The sequence below is a fragment of the Panthera tigris genome, chromosome A3, assembly GCF_018350195.1.
Source record: "Panthera tigris isolate Pti1 chromosome A3, P.tigris_Pti1_mat1.1, whole genome shotgun sequence".
Classification (NCBI taxonomy): Eukaryota; Metazoa; Chordata; class Mammalia; order Carnivora; family Felidae; genus Panthera; species Panthera tigris.
In genome coordinates, this window is record NC_056662.1 from 129,541,425 (window position 1) to 129,562,443 (window position 21,019).

A 21,019-nucleotide genomic window follows, 5' to 3' on the forward strand; every position below is an offset into this window, starting at 1 on the left:
CCTGAGTCTCTAGTTTAGTGGGCATTATTGGGACTTATGTTGGTTTTATGTAAATAGGCAACACAATGTGTTGTTAGAAACGTAGGATGTAGATTCAGAGGTCCTGATGTCAAGTTCTGCCTTGAGAACACTTTCGCTGTGTTTGTTGGACACATGACTTAAATAATGCTGGTGATGCTTTCTACTAAATCGTAGGTGTTGGTGAGCTCAAATGTGATAACAAAGGCAGACACTCTTTGCAAAACACAAAACTTTAGTCACTACGTCTCAGTCTAAGGAGCTGAAAAATATTAGAGATGTATTTCTACGTGAAGGCTAGGCTAAATAACTGAACAATTCTGTTGTTTTTGCTACCTAACAGATAATACCCAAAAAGGTTCAGTTGTTCCTAATTGGCATTAATAATCTGTGTCCTGATCAAAGAAATTACTATGATATGTAGACTTATTTATGAATATATGCACCATCATATGGGTTCACCTGTTTGAAATCAGATTCCTCAGGTTCCATGGTATCCTGGTGTCTAAGTTTGAACTTTGTGAGATGTTTTCAAAATTTACGAATGATTTAGAGCAGTCATTTAACATTTGAAACCTATGAAATAAGAATCTTTTAAAATAATTGTTTAGCTTTTCCAACCAAGCTAAATGGTCATCATAAGATCCTGTGAACTGGGCATCATGCCTTTATTTTTGTTTCCCCACTTTTTTTTTTGTTTACATGGAAGCTCTACCCCCAACCTGGGGCTTGAACTCATGACCCCAAGGTCAAGAGCCACGTGCTCTGCTGACTGAACCAGCCAGGCAGCCCGAGACATCGTCTCTCTGACAGAAGAACCCAAGATGCAGAAAAGTCAAATGATAAGTTAAAATTTATATGGTCAGTGAGTGGAAGTGTAAGGGTAGAGCCTATGTTGCCTGTTCGTAGATAAAATGAAATGTTCACAATGTGAATATCGCAAATAACACATTCCCCCTACAGCCCCCAAAGCAGGCCTCTGATGAATGTGACTCTGACGCCTCACTCTTTGTGCTCAGGATGTGCCTCTGTGTGACCCTGAGTAATCTCAGTAAGTGGATTTTGTTTAAATAGAAGAATATGATGAGATGAGAAGAAGGAAGGTGGGAGAGAAGGTGATTCCGAATGTAGAACAAGAGACATTTCATGAAAAATTGATCACCAACAAAAATGAAAATAGAGGGGCGCCTGGGTGGCTCCGTCGGTTAAGTGTCCGACTTCGGCTCAGGTCATGATCTCACAGTTCGTGAGTTCGAGCCCCGCGTCAGGCTCTGTGCTGACAGCTCAGAGCCTGGAGCCTGCTTCCCATTCTGTGTCTCCCTCTCTCTGCCCCTTCCCTGCTCATGCTGTCTCTCTCTGACTCAAAAATAAATAAACATTAAAAAAAAAAATGAAAATAGAGGCAGCTCTCTGAAACAGGGATGCTCCATTATCTTGTTTTACCAAAAGATCGAGTTTAAATGTTGTCTCTAAGGAGACATGTAAGGATTTTTGGTTGCGTGCAAAGCATAATCTATATTCAGAATATTTATGAAATTAAAAAAAAAGATTTGGGGAAAACTTATTTCTTTATTTCTTTTTAAGTTTTTTTTTTTAATTTTATTTTTGTGAGTGGGGGAGGGGCAGGGAAACATTTATTTTTACGGTTTTTTAGTTTTATTTTTGAGAGAGAGTGCGAGTGGGGGGCGGCGGGGAAAGTTTATTAAAAGTCAAAAGTCTGTGTGACATTCTGGGAAAACGGTTTTAAGCAGGAAGTGAAAGAAAAGTTTGACTTCCGTCAATCCTTAATGCATTTTCACAGTCACTTAAAGAGGCAGATTTATGTGTGTGTGTTTTGGTTCTATATATTGGCTAAATGAATATCAACAGTTTAAGTTTATAAAAATCCTTAGGACACTTAAGGGTTCACAAGTCACTTAGCTTAAAAACCAATCATATTTTACTATTCCTTCTCCTTGCTTTTACCCACCCGTGCGTACACACACATAGGCACGCCCTATGGTGGGGTTTGCAGGGCGGAGAGGGTACAAAGGGCACTTACAGCAATGGTTACTCTGGAGAAAGAGCAGGTCAATAGTGAGATGGACTAAAGGACCAAAAACTATCTTGACTGAATGGTAGTACCCAGAACGGTAATGTTTGCTCTTGTATTAGTCAGGTATTGAAGGTGTCAGGTATTCATATCTGATTAAGCTTGATAACCATATATTATGATGTCACATTCCATAATGAGAGTAACAAGTCATTTGGGCTTATCAACCAAACCTGAGTACTGCCACGCCTTGTTAATATCAAGGGACAATGTGACTTAGGAAAACAAAACCTTGACTGTCAGCATTCATTCTTTTTTGTGGGCCCATCGGGGAATGGTGTAATAAGATCCTAGACCCTAGTCAATGTAGTATTTTCTCTGTTGGGGACTGTGGCAAGAACTGAAAGGGAAATTTTCATTAGCTACACAACTATTACTGTCATAAATTACTGCCAAAGGTAGGGGCACCTGGGTGGCCTAGTTGGGTAAGTGCTGGATTTTTCATTTAGGCTCAGCTCTTGATCTCACGGTTCATGGGATCGAGCCCTGCATCGGGTTCTGCGCAGACAGCACAGAGTTGCTTGGGATTCTCTCTCTCTCTTCCCCCCCACCCCCCACCTCCTGCTTACTCTCTTCCTCAAAATGGATAAATAAACATAAAAAAATAAATTACTGCCAAATCTAAAAAATAGAGAAAACGCTTCCATACAGGCAGAAAGGCACTGGTTGGCCATTTGCCTTTTTGTAGACTTTGAATAGGTGAGAGCCTCACATTAAAAATAATGGAGTTTCTTTCTTTCTTTCTTTCTTTTAAAGAAGAGGGGAATATGAAGAGTTCTATCTTCTATGGCTCTTAATTTTTTTATGTAAGCCACTGTGCTGATACACCTGGGTGACACAAACACATACCCACCAGACTTGCACCTGTTAATTCAGTGTTGATCTCATTAACAACAACTGGGTTTTCATGAGCAATTAAAAAAAAAAAAAAAAGAATTTCCCTTCTGTTCAACCCCTTTTTTACAAAGCACCTTTTCTCCATTCTGTTGCCTTTTTAAAATGTCTACGTCAGGGTCTGGAACCTATAGTTGCTGAGAACTACTCCTTATCTGAATCCCATCTCTACCCAGATATTTCCTTTGAAACGGGAAGGGCCCAAAAGTCTGGCTGCAGGACCCCACACTATTGGCTCAAAGAAGCCTGAAGGAGATCTGCTCTGTCACCGCCTCACATGCACTGAGTCTGTCATGAGAGGTCTACTGGTCCAAAGCCTTCCAATCTCTCCCGAGTCTGGTCTGGCAGGTCCCACAGACGAGCGCTCTCGTCTACACGTGATACTTCCCTCCTCTGTGACTGCCAATGCCAGCCCACAAGTAATTCAAATTAATAGTCTATCATATATTGAATAACTTTTAGAATTATTTCTTCAAATATTTTTTCTGAACTATTCTTTCCTTCTTTTCCTCTTGGGATAACAATTGTTTATTTTTTTTATTTTTTGTCTCTCTCTCAAAAATAAATAAACCTAAAAAAAAAAAAAAAAAAAAAAGCCTTGTTCTTCCCTCTACACTTCTTGGGTCAAGGTTCCTCTGTGCAGGTCTCTTTTTTTTTTTTTTTTTCTCATACCCTTTGCAAATCCCAGCCTCTTCAGCTCCAATTGGACTGACTTCCAGTCTTCCCATAATTCTAACATTGGGTTCTACTTCTCTGTGTCACAGTAGGTAAGGTGTCCCCGGTCAGACAGCCTGGGCAAAGGCGGGCCTCAATGTGTGTGCTCCCCTTCTCTCGGGGATCAGACTGCTACGCTGTCTGTGAGGTATGAATGACATTGTCTCATGTATATTATAGTTTTTTTTAAGGAGATCATGACCTGAACCAAAGTCAGATGCTAAACTGAATGAGCCACCCAGGCATCCCCCCAATATTATAGTTTTTATGGTGGATGGACAAATAGTACACTAGTTACTTCGTCAAGATCGCATGCTGAAATTTACCCATTTCCTGTACATTTAAAGACGCTTTATTAAGTTCTTCCAGTAATAACTAAAACTGCCATCCAATTATTATTCTTTCACACATGATTAAATATTTTTCCTTAAAAGCTGCAGTGGTAGTGATAATTCTGGAAAAAGTCTAAGTCATCAATTTCCATTATTTAATATAATAATTATCATAAAATTATGACATTCTTACAGAATACCAGGCATGGCACATAGCACCATATGTGGATTTCTCATTAATCCTTATAGAACTCTTTAAGGTAGATACTCTATTCATTCCAACTGTGAGAGAAACGGAACAGAGTAGTCAACTCACTCAGTATGGCCTCATCATTAGCTAGCACCTTCTGAATTCCGGAAAGAAACTCTGGGAGTTTGCCCCCAGAGCCCACACTCTTGACACTTCTATCATGTGAAGAGTACTTAAATAACAAATTAAACTGTGAAATGACACATTAGTGATCAGTGCGAAATAAACAATGTTTTAGGGAGAAACCTTTAAAAGTCACAAAATGGAAGCATGGCTAATGAACGTTTGTAAGTAAAACAAAAGGGGGAGGGAAAGAACATTTGCAGATATGTCATAGTAAAGAACGTACCAAGGGAAAAATAGGCTTGATAACTAATGTGTCAAAGAGTGGAGTTTCTGACTATAAATAACTCAAAGTTCAAACTCATTTCTTATTCTGTCATTAAAGGAAGAGGCAGGAACCACAAATCCCTAAGACTGGATGCAGGCAGGGAACTTGTTTGAGAATCCCTGCTCGCAGAAGATTTGTAAACCAGCATGAATTTGCAACACACTTACTTAAGTGATTAAGGGAATTAACTATCACTGCTAGGGATTAAACTAGTTTAGATAAGTCACTGGTTTCTGGCAGGGCTACAGGGGGGAAAGGAGCCATGAATCATGGAAGGAGAAGGCAACTGGCTCTGGGCCCAGCCTGGCAAGTGGTAAGATCATTGACCTTGGGCAGGTCATTTCTCCCCTTGAGACCCTATCTGCATTCAGGGACCTTGAATACATAATCTTTAAAGTACTTATTCCCTCTCCCTTCTATCCATACTTTATCAATGAAATAAGCAAAAGATCTTTGAAATTTTTAATCCAAAATAAAACTACCAAGTGAACAATGCTTAATGGAATCCTATTGTACGACAATAGATTTCACTGCAAATAAATACTTAATGATAACCATTCTTGGAATTTAAAACAATCTCACAGATCATCTAGCACAAATTAGTAACTAGTCTATATCACTGTATTCATTCAAATGTGCTTTTATGAGCCCTCTGTCCATGGAAATTCTTGTAAATAGTTAGCAAAGTGACCATGGGAAATTCATCAGGATAGGAACTAGGGAAAATCCTGAACATCTAGACATCAGTGTGCCCTGCTAAAGTGGATGCTCTGTGATGAGAAGTGAGGAGGAGAAAGCGAAACAAAACATCAGTCTAGTGGCTAGAAGCTTATTTTGTTTCTTAGAAGCTGTGTGAAGTTAGACATTATTTTAATTTGTTAAGCTGCAATTTCTCAGTCTTTGAAATAAATAATGTCAAATCTGCAGAGAAATTAGAGGATTGCTGATGGTGAATATAAAAGATGGAGTAGTTATCATTCATCATCTTTCTTTGGTTTATATAGAAACAAAACTGCTATTTTATCAATTGCATTTTTTAACAACCTTTTTGGGAATATCTCTGACATAAAAATAGTATATATTGAAGCTACACAGCTTGACGTTTTGATATATGTGTACCTTGTGAAAAAAATCACCACAATCAAGCTAAAAAATGTATCCTCGCCTGCACAGGTACAATTTCTGTGTGTGTGTGTGTGTGTGTGTGTGTGTGTGTGTGTGTATAGACTTGAAGGTCTATCCTCTTTGAAAATCTCAAGGATGGAAGACATTGTTGTTAACTGTCATCGCCATGCTGCACATTGAATCTCCAGAACTCATTCATCTTGCATAACCACAACAATATGCCCTTTGACCAATATTTCCTCATTTCCCTCCCCCCCACCCCTGGCAACTGCCCTTCTACTCCCTGCTTCCAGGTAGAAGTGAGGTCATACAATATTGGTCTTTCTCCTTCTGGCTTATTTCACTTAGCATCATGCTCTCTACTTTCATCCATGTTGTTGCAAATGGCAGAATTACCTTTTTTTTTTTTTAAGGCTGATTTGTATATATATATTTTTTCAACATTGGTGCCATCGTTATGAAAAACAGTATGGAGGTTCCTCAAAAAATTAAAAATAGACCTACCATATTCAAGCAATTCCACTTCTGGGTATATATTCAAAGGCAATGAAATTTGGAAATCATTTATGGTTTTGTTTTAACTTTCTACTCATTCTTTAATTTACAAGAGAAATAATATCTCAAGGCATGAAAGATATGAATATACTTAAAAGAATTCTGGCAATTAAGTAAAAATGTGTAAAATAGCAGAGTGTAAAGAAAAGCAGATTATCTAAACAAGAATTTGTAAAAGTGTAAAGTTCAGTAAACATATTTAATACAGTTTACTAATTTTCTTGAAAACATATGTAAATTAATTTAGATTAAAACACAGTTTAAAACTTGACTGAGTGATTTGTCACATTACAACCATTCGAATGATTGTGTCATTATTGTTTTTTTTTTTTAATTACTCCTGATATCAGATTTACAATGAAGGAAATATTCTACCTCTTCTCAGCATTTATCCTTTGAATCCTTTATTTAAAGAAAACTCATACTGCTTACTCTCTAACATCTGTGCTAGATGTTAGAAAGATATAAAAATCAGTAAAATATGGGTCTTTCTTTGAAGGTACTTATCATGACAAAGTGCGGTCATAATAGAGATAAAAACATCCTGAGGTTGGAGATAATTTTATCTGAGGTATGAAAAGTGATATCCCAGAAGAAATCACATTTTAAATGGACTTTGAAATAGAGAAGTGCTTTGATAGATGGGGGAAATGAGAGGAGCAGAGCCACAGATAGGTGAAAAGTGTGGCTTAGTTTGGAAACCCATAGCGTGAAATAACTAAAGTGCATAGAGACGTTAGTGGAGATAATGTAGAAGTTGTTGATTGGTGCTAGATCATGGAGGCCTCTGAATGCGATAGTAAGGAGTTTATATTAAGTACAGAGAGCAATTCAGGGCCCCTGGCATTTTCTAAGATGGTGAGAGATGTTACCAGAATTAAATTTCAGAAATGCTGCATCAGGTTTGGAAGGGAAAGGTTTGAAGCGGATCAGAAAGGATGGGGATGAGAGTTGAAGAGATTCTAGGGTAGTGGTAGATATAGGTTTTCATTAAAATGCAGTGCAAAAGAGGAGGTGGCGTTTCATCACGTCTAGATTCTTCCTGGTGTTCCTGGCACAGTGTCCAGATGCCTGGCCATAACTGGGACATGACCAGGCCAGTCATGGCGCCTTAGTTGGCTGTCTCCATGATCGTCCTTTGGGTCGGTAACTCTGGCTCCCTGTGGTCCCGCTCTCTGGTCTCACGTGTCTGCTCCTGGTTCCTGAGACCTTTCTCCTTTCCCCTTTGCCCTTTCAGCTCTGGGTGGAGCCCTAGATCTTTTCCCCCTCTCAAACCCCAGGTTCTTCATCAGTCACAGATGCCCTAATGATTTGAATGGGAAACTGGGAACCAACCAAAAGCTGGTCAAGTGATTTCCAGAGGCTGTTTTCATTTTCAGATGTCTCTCTGTATTCTTGTCACAAAAGTCTCTCCTGACAAACTGTCTACATAGACAACTTCCTTAATGCCAAATTTTTGTTCAAACATTACCTTCTTGAAAAGGCTACATGGACCTGTTTAAATTTCAACAGACCACCTCACACTTAGCTCTGAATCTGCCCTAACAGACTCTATTTTTAAAATATAAATCCTGCTGTAAGCATTCATTGCTTTCTAATATACCATGTTAATTTCCATATGAAACTTTTGTCTGTCTCTCCTATAGTCCCAGCAGAACATAAGTAACATAGAGAGAGTCTTTGTTTATTTTCATTGAACCATCTCTCCTCAGTAAAATTCTTCACAGCTGCCACTCAGCAGGCATTTCTGGTAGACTGGACTGAATTGGGAACATTTCTATGATATGAGTAGTAAATTACTACTTGGCGCATGTTGTGGGCAGACTAATAGCCCCCCAAAGAGGTCCATGTCCTTACCTTTGGAAACTAAACATATTGTGTTTCATGGCAGAGGGAATGAAGGATTCAGATAGAATTAAAATTGCTGATTGCCTGAGCTTCACATAGGGAGATTATTCTGAATTATCCGCATGGATCACATGTATCACACATTCCTTAAAAGTAAAAGTGGGGGCAGAAGATGTTTTCACATAGAGATAGGACGTGAGATTAATTCAATCTGCTGTTGCTGGCTTTAAAAATGGAGGAATACAGCCAGGAGCCAAGGAATGTGAATGGCCTCCAGAAACTGGAAAAAAAACAAGGAAAGATATTCTCCCCCTAGAACTCCATCCAGAATGTTAGCCCACCAAGACCTTCACTCCGTGGGAACTGTGTCAGACTTCTGATCTACCGAACTGAAAACTAATAAATGTGTGTTGTTTTAAGTCACCAAACGTGTGGTGATTTGTTACGCCATCAATAGGAACCTAACACAGCATGTTTCATGAGGGAAGGGTTAAAGTAGTCACCACCCTTTCCGTGAGCCTGTAAATTCCATGGCCGTTACTTCTTGAAATGTACTCATGTGATTCTACATGTGTATGATTATAATTTCAGAAAACCACTGCTCTGAATGTTTGGAGAATCTTTCCAAATCCTTGGTCACAATCTTTCTGGCATGTCTACTGTTAAATAGAAAACCATAGACTGAAAATAAATTACAGAGCATATTTCCAATCTCAGTGTTTTGCTGTGTCCTTACTCTTCTTTCTCTTCAGCTATTTTTACTGCTAGAAACATCTGTGAGAAGAGCTGGATGGGAAATAGTATGGAATACGGTTTGCTGAGAGGTGCTCTGAAAAAAAAAAAAGATCATGTCAATAGTTTTTACTTAAGAAAAAGCAAAAGTAACATTGAAACTGCACAGACTGCATTATAAAAATACTCTTCAAAGTGTATTTTACTTCGAAATAGTTGCTCATTAGGTGGAAAGTGTGGCTATATTATGGAAAGAGTATTAGATTGAAAGTCAGGCTATTTTGTCTCTATTATTAGTTCTTTATTTTTAGACTGTATGTTAACTTCAGTTTCTGTATGTGAAGGCGCAAAACTTTAAGGTGTAAAGTGTGATGTTTAAATGTGAGGCAAACTATTGTAAGTAATGGAAAAAATGTTAATTGAATAGTCAAGAGACAGGATTTCATTTGTAAAAAGAGCACAAGTTTTAGAATCACAACGAGCTTGGCTTGAATTCTCACTCCGCCATTGCCTCTTGAGGCTTAATCAAGTTCTTTACTCTCTCAGCTCATCTTGCTCCTCATTTGTAATAAGAACAACAATCCCAGTTTTAAGGGCTGTTTTGAGGACTTAATGTAATAATGCTATCGGTTTCCTCATGCGGTGTCTTGCTTTTAATAAAAAAAAATAGTGTTAACTGAAATAGATCCAAGCAAGTTTCTCTGTATCTGGGATCTTCTACGAGACTTACCTCTGTCTTCATTTATAAGAAGTGAGTCTTGCTCCTTCTGAGAGAATGAAATGAGACAACATATGGATTTGCCTAATATCGATTCAGTATTCAACAATTATTTACTAAAAAATACAGAGTCCAAAGTCCATACGTTCTGTTTTCTGAGGAGGGCTTGGCACAGGTTAAGAAATGTCAACATCTCAATCGTACGCCCTGATCTTACATAATGCATTTCCATCTTGTGAAGGAAGTATGAGTGTCCTGTTGACCTTCAAGATGGAGAATATGGGCACCTAACCCCCAGGGAAGGGGGGAATGCAAATTGTGGGAGCCGTTAGAGTTTGAAGCAGCTACCAATACAGAGTTGTAGCAACAAGGGGAAAGAAGACTTTGGTGTGGATTGTAAAGTAATGGAAGGGAAGTCCAAACTTAAGAAAGACATGAGAAGAAAGAAAATCACATGTAGGTTATCTAGCTTTAGGGGGGTAAGGTAAGGAGGAGAACGTAACTGCTGTTGATATTCTTGTGTGGACACTGTCTCTCTCTGTAGGGCAAGGAAGTTTACCCTTTATGGTGTCATCAGTGTCTTTGGGGGTTTAATAAAACATGTTGACCTTCCTTTACCAAAATCAAACGAACATTTGCACAGAATTGCATAGCATTTAAGAGTGATCTGAAGTCCAACCATGGGTTCTAGGTTAAGATCACCCACTGTGAATATATATTTTTAATCAGAAAATTACTTGATGAACATGAAATCAGAATCCAGTAAATGTTCGGTGACATTTAGATGGGAAACAGAGGTGCAATATAAGATAGAATACTCTTATTACCCTAAGGCAAATGCGGATAATCTGCTTTTTGAGGTCAGAAGCAAAGGGTAAATATTTACAGCAAGAAGAATTGAGTTACTTGGTTCATTCATCCCACAGTGATCAGTAGCCCATCTGCTATTTCAGGTTCTAGGAAGGTTAATGTGGTAGCAAATTCCTAGATGAATTGGATGGGAAGGAAGCCAGAGGTGGGGAGTATAGATCCAAAGTCATCAGCAAACAGTAAAGAAGGAAGTGAAAGGGTCAGTTGACTTGGAGGTGAAGAACATTCATGAGAGGAAACGCCCAATAGGCAGTTGAGCACATGGAATTAGGAGAAATTGCTTTATTTACACAGAAGTTAATTTGATACCTTTTTTATTGGATTTGTTTAGAGCTACAAACACTATCTCTTTATAGTAGCAAGCCATTTTGTTGTACAAGCCAGATCTTTGGGACAAGTCCAAGAAACTTAACTTCCTCTGACACACAGTATGATCCAGCTTTAGTTTAAGGACAAAGTGTATGCAACCTATTGATACTAAAAATTGACCTCCAATTTATCTTCTTAACCTGCATCGGAATGACCAGTATGGAGGCATTACTATTGGATATAATGTCAAACAGGATTTCAAGTGCACAAACCTTCCCAAGGTTATTAAATTTCAAATATAAACTGGTGACATAGAGAAATCATGAAATGTGAAAGGACAGAGGTGATACACCCGCATTTATTTTGGAAAACTGATTTTTATTGCGTGGGTATCTGGAGCCACTTATATTGACATATTACTATTTTGAGGGTAAAAAAAAACACTTGGATTTTCCTTTTTTCTTTCCTATTACTTTATTTTATTTTTATTTATTTATTTGTAAATGTTTATTTATTTTTGAGAAAGAGAGAGAGCAGGAGAGGAGCAGAGAGAAAGGGAGGCAGAAGATCTGAAGCAGGCTCCGTACTGACAGCAGCAAGCCCAATGCTGGGCTTGAACTCATGAACTGTGAGATCATGACCTGACCTGAAGTCCAACACTTAACCAACTGAGCCACCCAGGCACCACCCCCCTTACTTTATTTTTAAATTTATATTATGAAATGCATATATAAAGTATATATAATATGCATGTAGAATTAAAGAATTAAGACAAAATGATGACAGGAAACTATTAACCAGCCTAAGAAAGATATTCCTGGATCACCATTTTCCCTCTCCCACAAAGAAAACCACTACACTGAATATTTTAGTAATAGTTCTCCAGATCTTCTTTACAGCTTAGTTTTACCCATTGCTCACTACATATAAATGGTATCCTAGCATAAGCCTTTTATGCATATGATTCTTTTTCTGCAAAAGCTTCCTTTCTAGGTTATTTGTCCAGTGTCTCTTTTTATAATCCCTTTTATACTATGGAGTATAATATGCATACAAACAATATGCAAAATATGTGTGTATAGTTTGACTACTGATGCTAATAAAATAAACACCTATATACACACCAACAAACTTTAAAAATGAAAAAGTCCCAATAACTGAATATACTCCAGTGAGCTTCTCAGTAATTATAGACCCCTTGTCCAACTCAGAAAAAAAAATCTACTCCTTAATATTTCCTTGGTTTCCTTAAGGTTTGATCATAAATATACGCATTCCTATGTGATATTTTTAACTTTACATTTTTGACCTTCATACGAATAAAATCAGTATAAATACAAAAAATTGGTGAATTTTGCGTTGTGTATCCATGTTGTTTTCTCAACATAGTTTCAGAAAATAGAATATATAATTAATTGGAAACAATATATAGAAAACATTTTCGAGGGTCATAGGTGGGAAGTAATTAAGTGGCCATGTAATTCCAGATTATTATTTCAAAATTATTGGTTCAAGCATAGTACCACTTTCATTTTATCAGTATCCTCATTGCTCTGTATTGCTAATACTTGTTGGAGTCTTATTTATTTATTTTTTTATAACTCAATATGTTGAAGGTGAAGTGATGACTCATTTTGGTTTTTATTCCACTTATCGCTTGGGAAGTTGAATAACTTTTTTTTTTTTTTTAATTTCCTGGGTATTTGTTTTCTTATCTGTGAAATGCCTGTTTATGCATTTTTCCCTTTCTTCGATGGCCCATCACTTTTATTGATTTAGAACATTTTATTACACATTCTGACTATTTGGTTGGATTCACATATTAAAAATATAATCACTTAATTTGTGGCTTTGCAATTTTCACTATTCTTGTGGCTTTTGATAAACAAGTGATCTTGATCTTCCTGTAATCAGTTTATAAGCCTTGCCTTTACTATTTGTTCTTTTTAAGTCTTAACTAACATTTTTTGGTATTCAAGGCCGTAACTATATTTTTTGATATTAATTTTTGTCCAGATTTTGTTTTTTGCATTTAAGTTCTTAGTATTACTGAAGTTTACTTTTGTAACTAGAATGAGATCAATTTTAGTTTTCCCATATATATGACCAATCATTCCACTCTTTTGGATTATCATTCTGTTCCCACTGATATTAATGTAAGATGTATTAAAAATCAAACATGGATTTATTTATATGCCCTCCATTTACTACCGTCTTCATTTGTCTCTTACTGCACAAACTCATCGTATTTTAATTACCACATCTTTATTTTAAGTTTTGCTATCTGGTACAGAAGCCTTGTTGTTTTCCTTTATTAGAGTATTAGTGAATATTGACTTTTGGCTATTGAGGGGAAAAAAAGTGGCTTATAAATTTCTAGTTATGCTCACAAGAAAAAAGTCTGTTCTGAGTTTATTGGAATTGTAATTAATATATAAAATTTTTTGTTGGGGTTACCATTTTTATGATAGTGGATACTACTGTTCATGACTTTGATATATCTCTTTGTTTATTTAGGTTACCTTTATTGGCTATAAAATAAATTTTTCTCTAAGGACTTTGCATATCATTATTTTTTTATTTTTTTTATTCAAGGGGATCTTATTTTTTATTGCTATTGAAAATAGCATCCTTTTTAAATAACACATTTTATGTCTATTGCTGGTAAATAGAAATGCAATTTACTTCTTCACAGTAACAGATCATATATCTGAAAAAATTGGTCAACCTTTCATTAATTTCATAATTGAAAATTTCTTGGGGTATTGTCTGGAAAAAAGTATTTTCTGAGAATAATGGCAGATCACCTCTTCTTTTCAGTTCTAATAACTTTTAATTTTTCTCCTTTTTTTTTTTTTTGTTAATGCTATACACTACACAATCTATTCTCAACACGAAGGTATGTTATTATATTTGAAATTCAGTTTCTTGGCATTGCAGCATGTATTCTATGTGACCATGTTGTTATTAAGAGTAAGTAAACATGGGGGCACCTGGGTGGCTCAGTCGGTTAAGCGTCCGACTTCAGCTCAGGTCATGATCTTACAGTTTGTGGGTTCAAGCCCCGAGTCGGGCTCTGTGCTGACAGCTCAGAGCCTGGAGCCTGTTTCAGTTTCTGTGTCTGCACCTTCCCTGCTCAGCCTCTGTCTCGGTCTCAAAAATAAATAAACATTAAAAAAAATTAAAAAAAAAAGAGTAAACATGAAACATAACCGTATAAGTTCACGGCCTACAATAAATACCTAAAAATGTTTTGTCCCTGTCTTCACATGTGCACAAAAAAATGATACATATTTGTGTGTTAAGTTTAATAGTTTCCTCAGGTTACTCTTGATTAATATGATTCCTTAATTGTAAATTATACACCTGGTAAGATGGTAGCAGAGAGAAGGAAAACACACACGCGCGCGCACACACACACACACACACACACATGCACGCACACACATGCATACAGTGACAAGGAAGACAGAGACTATCTTGAAATTGCCTTGTCTTTCTCTGTATCCAGTTAGAAATCTTATAAAGACAAGATAAAGGAAAAATGGCCTTGAATTATTTTGTCTTAAAATAAGTACTCATAATTGTCCCAAATCTCTGCCTAATATTTGTGTCCAGGGGGCGTTACTTAAAATGTTTCTCCAACTAGTGAAAAAATGATAAGGGCCGTCACAGGAAAGTGACAAATTATGGAAGCCAAACCTCATTTACATTGACACATTCATTATAAACAGGGCCTTTGAGGAAAATCACTCTTACATATTTTTTTTTCCCCTGGGTGAATCATAAGTAAAAATAGAATAAATTCTGCCTGTGGGATTATGAACTGAATTCTGTCAGGTGAATTCCTATGATTTTCTTTGAAGTCAGCTTTAATTATACTCTTTCAGGGGTCCTCTGTGAATGTTCTGTTTTACTACAGTTTTGACTTTCATTAATTTGAACATTAAGGGAAAGAATTTTCAGAAACCATCTGAGCAAAATGCTTTTACAATCCCAGCAGTGCCATTGATTCTAATAATTAAAATCTGAACCTAAAATGAGAAACTTGTTTGGAAACTGCAAATATGTAGGTATTCCAAATCACTGCATTTATAAGCCAGTTGTTTCTCTCTTAGAGCAAAATCAAAGTACTGAAATGATTTCTACAACCTGAGGAAAATTATGGGGTTTTGCACGTAAAACTACATTTGCTAAATTATTTATTCTATTTTTTTTAATATAAGCCTATATTGATGCTATGTTCTTTCTGTAGATACGTGAAGTTGAGTTAGAATTTTTAAAACTTCTAAAAGTGTGACCCAGGGATTTAGAGATGGGCAAACTTCAAGGGCTAGAGAAAAGACCAGGAGCACAGTATAGACAGGAAGCCAGGGTTCTATCTATTTTGTGATGGCTAATTGTATATTTCAATAAAAGCCACCCTGTTTCTCATTATTTGTGCTGCTTTTCCATCTGACAAATGAAGAGGCATTGGGCTAGGATCATCTATGGCAAGGCATTCCTTTAAAGTGATATGTCAGTATGATTGCCACAAGGTAACACTGAACCACTCAGAGTGAGGCTCAACCACATCAAACCCAATACCCAAGGCACCAAGAAGAGAGGACCCATCCCAGGCAGCTAAATGATGAGAAAAACAAGGGGAGACTAGGGTGTGTGTGTGTTTGTTTGTTTGTTTTTACCTCTATATGCCTCTTTCAATTTTTGTTTACTTGGCATGCCTCATTCTAGAAGACCATCTTCAGGTGATCTCTTACCTCTGGAAGATGCCTTTAGCTAGAGAAAGTTTGAGATGGTGTTTCTCAATGAATACTCAGAATTTTTTTGAATGTACTATTTATTAAGTTGGCTCCATAGCTATGGAACCTCTCTAGCTGGTTTATCTGGAAAACAGCATTGATGATTGCAATAATTACATCTATTTAGTGGTCTTCTAACACATAAGATGATGCATATAAAGTGAGTGCTCAGTAAACATTAGCTGCTATTATAAGTATCATAACAATTACTGTTTCCCAAAGTGCTTATTAAAATTCAGAATTCCTGGCCTCGTGTCAGAATCTGATCAAATAAAGTTGAGGCATATATTTTAGCAAGCTCTCAGGTGTTTCAGATGCATATTCCTTGGATTATTATTAGCCAAAAGGAAAGATAAAGGAGATAAAGGGACCTAATTTTAATTTGTTTTTGGCCAAAGGAACAAAATGGGCCCTTGTAGCTTCTTTGTGGTCCAGCTCAGCTTACCGGAACAAAATGTCCAACATATTTAAAATTAGCGTTGGGATTATTTGGTTTTACACACTATGCAGGTATCTTCTGGAATGTAGCAGTGTAGATGTAGTAAGAAATAGCTATGTGGGCCTCCCATGTGTAGCATCCTGACTCATTACCTATGATTCTTTCTCCTTTGCATCAAGACTTGCAGTTTTATATAAAAAGATAAATAGATCATTGACCTTCATTAATCCTGAATTCCGCTCCCAACTCCCAAGTGTGCACTTGGGTATTTTTGACCTAAGCGTATCCAATTTTAAAGAGTAATTTCTGTCCCAGTGTGGGAAAACTGGGAGTAATTTCTGTCCCAGTGTGGTCACAGTGTGGGAAAAAAAAACAACAAGTTAATATGTGGAATATGCCTCTCTCCTCCCCCTATTTCTCATTAAAAACATATCACACATTTCAATTCATTTTCTTTCCTCACAGTGGTGAGTTGTTTTCATCTTGGTGTTGGGTTATTTATTATGTTGAAACAGGTATCCTAAAACCAGCATTGTAAGATAGATGAGTCAACATTCCACTCTCAAGCAGGCTGGTTAGAAAGGTAGCGCCCTCTTTGATAGATGGCAATTACTTATCTTTTGAACCTCTCTTTTGAAATGGGAAAAACTGCAATGAGGATGACATCTGATCACCTTCTACCGACACCTTTAATTATTATCTAAAGTTACCAAAGGGTAAGGCAACTTACCTGAATGAGGTAGAGAAATAGGCTGGGGGATTCACTTTTATCCCATGTATTTAGAATAAAAATATCTCAAGTTTTCTACACAAAGTAGGAAAACCATGGCTCAGACAGTGAATCACAGGCGTTAGCATACATGATACCTGTTGTATAGAGGTGAGCCGGCTGCCAATCTCTAGATCAGTGTGGATACAACTGACATTTTAAAAGTATCACGTATTTCAATCTATGAAAGTTACATACACTTGCACGTATTTATTTAGGTTTCCATTAATTTCTGTGATATTTTATAGTATTGATGAAAGTATGGAAGTATGGGATTCATAAAAAGCAGAAAGGTTCTTCAAGTCTTCTCTTAGATTGATCCCTAGATATTTGATGTTTTAAAAATACTATTTAATATGTTATAATATTTAAGTTTTCATTTTCTGGCTTTTGTTTCTGGCCTATAGGAACACAAATGCTTTTGCTATATTGTCCTTGTATCCCACAATCATGACATATTCCCATATTAAGTCTCATTATTTGTAGATTTCTTTATATTGTCTATGTATATTATCTGAAAACCAAAATTATTTTTTTTCTTTCCAATTTGCCTCATTTGTGAATCCCAGGAAAAACAAATGCTTTTAGTACCTCATGACTAAATGTGATTTACTTTTTTAAATAGATAACCATCATAAGATGAAATAAGTTTCATTTCATTGTTGATGCAAAGAAACATTATTGTCAGAATTATGTATTAGTAGTTTCCTTTTCTTCATCTATTGAGACCACCGCATGACTTTTTATCTACTATATAATCACATTGTTGAACTGTGTTAACTTAGTTTGTTACATGTTAACCACCTGTATTTCTGGAATAAACTATATTTTTCCTTGATACATTCTATTAGTAAATTGTTGGATATGATTTACACTATATTGTTTAGGATTTTGGCATCTGTGCTTATGAGAGAAAATAGTCTGAATTATTTTTTCCTGTAATGCCTTTGTCATATTTTGACATTGACTCTCATGACTTAGGAAATGTTACTTATATTTTGTTCTCTGAAATATTTTGTCTAAGAGTTGTATTATTACTTCATTAAATGTTTCTAAAAATACGTGAGACTAGGCATTAGATCTGGAGTGTATTTGTTTGGAAAGTTTCCAGTATGGAGTAGAATTTTAAAAATCAACCAATGGGGATTTTTATTTCTTGCCCTATTAGTTTTGGTAAATTTCATAGATTGGAACACTCATAGTGTTGTAAAATATTAATTCTTTGAAAATTGATATATAGATTAAGTGCAGTACTAAAATCTAGCACGATTTGTATGTGTGGAAATTGACAAACTGATTCTGAAATATACATGGACTTGCAAAGTGTCAATGGTAATCAAGTTAGTCCAAAAATAAAAGCAAAACTAGAAGGTTACCATTTCCAAACTTCAAGACCTTTTACTATGAACCCTTTAAAAATAGAAGTAAAGGAAGTATGATGTTGGTATAGGATAGACCAACTGAACACTGAAACAGAAGAATTTAAACACTACTCACAGATACTCAAAAACACTCTCCTAAAATGTGAGGGAGACAACATGGCAGTATATCACACTGGGGACAAATTTTCTCCTCCAGAGATGTTAAGTCCTTTGAGAACAGGGTTCAACTTGGACTAAAGAAGCCACCAAGCAGGTATTTGTCAAAATAATAAGCAAAACGTGGTAGGCATGGAGACCAGTAGTCTGTGTTGAAACACAAGCTTAATTAATGCAATGGTTAATCTTATGTGTTGACTGGCCTAGGAAATGCACAGATAGCTGGTAAAACATTAGTTCTGGGTGTGTCTTTGAGGGTGTTTCTAGAAGAGATTAGTATTTGTTTTTTGTTTGTGTGTTAGTTTTAATTTTTTAAATTTACATCCAAGTTAGTATATAGTGCAATAGTGAGTAAAGGAGTAGATTCCTTAATGTCCCTTACTCATTTAGCCCATGCCCCCTTCCAAAACCCCTCCAGTAACCTCTGTTGTTCTCCATATTTAAGAGTCTCTTATGTTTTGTCCTCCTCCCTGTTTTTATATTATTTTTGCTTCCCTTCCCTTATGTTCATCTGTTTTGTCTCTTAAAGTCTTCATATGAGTGAAGTCATATGATATTTGTCTTTCTCTGACTAATTTGGCTTAGCATAATACCCTCTAGTTCCATCCACATAGTTGCAAATGGCAAGATTTCATTCTTTTTGATTGCTGAGTAATACTCCATTCTATATATATACCACATCTTCTTTATCCATTCATCTATCGATGCACATTTGGGCTCCTTCCATACTTTGGTTATTATTGATAGTGCTGTTATAAACATTGGGGTGCATGTGCCCCTTCGAAACAGCATACCAGTATCCCTTGGATAAACAGCTAGTAGTGCAATTGCTGGGTCATAGGGTAGTTCTAGTTTTAATTTTTTGAGGAACCTCCATACTGTTTTCCAGAGTGGCTGCACCAGCTTGCATTCCCACCAGCAGTGCAAAAGAAATCTTCTTTCTCCACGTCCTAGCCAACATCTAGTGTTGCCTGAGTTATTAATGTTAGCCATTCTGACAGGTGTGAGGTGGTATCGCATTGTGGTTTTGATTTTTATTTCCCTGATGGTGAATGATATTAGCATTTTTTCATGTGTCGGTTGGCCACCTGGATGTCTTCTTTGGAGAAATGTCTATTCATGTCTTTTGCCCATTTCTTCACTGGATTATTTGTTTTTTGGGTGTTGAGTTGGGTAAACTCTTTATAGATTTTAAATACTAACCCTTTATCTGATGTGTCATTTGCAAATAATCTTCCCTCGTTCCATAGGTTGCCTTTTAGTTTTGCTGATTGTTTCCTTCACTGTGCAGAAGCTTTTTATTTTGATGAGGTCCCAATAGTTCATTTTTGCTTTTGTTTCCCTTGCCTCTGGAGACATGTTGAGTAAGAAGTTGCTGCGGCCAAGGTCAAAGAGGTTTTTGCCTGCTTTCTCCTCTAGGGTTTTGATGACTTCCTGTCTCACATTTAGGTCTTTCATCCATTTTAAGTTTATTTTTGTATATGTATAAGAAAGTGGTCCAGGTTCATTTTTCTGCATGTGGCTGTCCAGTTTTCAGCACCACTTGCTGAAGAAACTGTCTTTATTCTATTGGATATTCTTTCCTGCTTTGTCAAGGATTAGTTGGCCATACGTTTGTGGGTCTATTTCTGGGTTCTCTATTCTGTTCTGTTGATCTGGGTGTCTGAGATTAGTATTTGAATCAATAGACTGAGTAAAGATGGTCAGCCCTCACCAATACAGGTAAGCATCATCCAATTCTTTGAGGGCCTGAATAGAACAGAGGAAAGGTGAATTCTCATTCCCTCTTCTTGAGCTGAATATTCATCTTCTTCTGCTCTAGGGCATCAGAGCTTTTGTTACTGGGCCTACAGACTCCAGTATATATATCAGTATTCCCTCCCCCACCACAACACATTCATTCTTGGATCTTCAGACCTGGAATGAATTATACCCCTGGTTTTCCTGGTTCTACACCTTGCAGACAACAAATATTGGGACTTCTCCATAACCATGTAAACCAATTCAAATAACAGTTTTTCTCTTACATATCTATATATAGTCAATTGCTGCTATTTCTCTGGAAAACCCTGACTAATAGAGGCATCTTCTAGCTGTATATGATTTGGAGCAAATCACTTTACTTTTTTAGATCTCAGTTTCTTCACCATAATATGGAAATAATAATGGAACCTATATTCCATCATTTCTGAGACAACAAAACAACAACAAAATTATATCCAGGACTTGGTGTAATGAACAGGCCATACTAAACGTTTAATGAAAGTTGTTTATCCCTATAACTATAATTACTTGAAACATGATCAGCTCTCTAATCAATAGAGATATTTTGGTATTGGCTAAATTCTATCCACGTTCACTTTTGTTTACATCCCAGTACAACTCTTCCTCTCAATGACAGTAGTTATACAATACTCTTAAGTGAGTGTGTACTTTGTAGTCCAACTTGACTTGATCATTCACTACAGAAGTAACATTGACATCAATAATATAATTCAACACAGTATGTGCTATTGATATTAAAGATGATGAGCAATTTTCTATTATACATAACATAGTTGCACTATTTTTTCTGAAAAATTTTATTTAGATATATGTTCAGACTAACATAGTTACTGACTTG